This window comes from Otolemur garnettii, unplaced genomic scaffold (assembly GCF_000181295.1).
Source record: "Otolemur garnettii isolate 467f Iridium unplaced genomic scaffold, OtoGar3 scaffold00046, whole genome shotgun sequence".
NCBI classification, from domain to species: domain Eukaryota; kingdom Metazoa; phylum Chordata; class Mammalia; order Primates; family Galagidae; genus Otolemur; species Otolemur garnettii.
Genome location: NW_003852441.1, coordinates 1,598,528 through 1,599,120, shown reverse-complemented (window position 1 = coordinate 1,599,120; position 593 = coordinate 1,598,528).

The following is a 593-nucleotide window of genomic DNA, read 5'->3' as shown; positions in this document are numbered from 1 at the left end:
GGTCTCCCTCTTGCTTAGGTGGTCTTGAACCTGTGAGCTCAGGCAATCTGCCCCGCTCAGCCTCCCAGGGTGCTAGGATTACAGGCGTGAGCCACCATACCTGGCCTAGAGTAGTGTTATTATTATTATTATTATTATTACCATAGATGCACTAATCATCAGGGATCCGAGTTACAAATCCAATATAAAGATGTACTTAGGCATGTAACTCATCCATAACCTAGGGACCCCCTGAACTTCGATCTATTCTCACAGCACAGTGACTATTAGCCCTGTTTTTCAATGAAAAAACTAAGGCTCTGAGAACTGAAGAAATCTTCCTGTGAGAGCCCCTGAAGAGCCCCTGATTTCCAGGCCCGACTCCCAGCTCTGTGTCACCCCCTCCACCCTGGCCTGTTGTGTGCTGTGGTCTCCCAACACCCCCCTTCACACCTCTGTCCCAGCTCTGTCACCCCCTCCACTCTGGCCTGCTCTGTGCTGTGGTCTCCCAACACTCCGCCTCCACACCTCTGTCCCAGCCCTGTGTCACCCCCTCCACCCTGGCCTGCTCTGTGCTGTGGTCTCCCAACACTCCCCCTCCACACCTCTGTCCC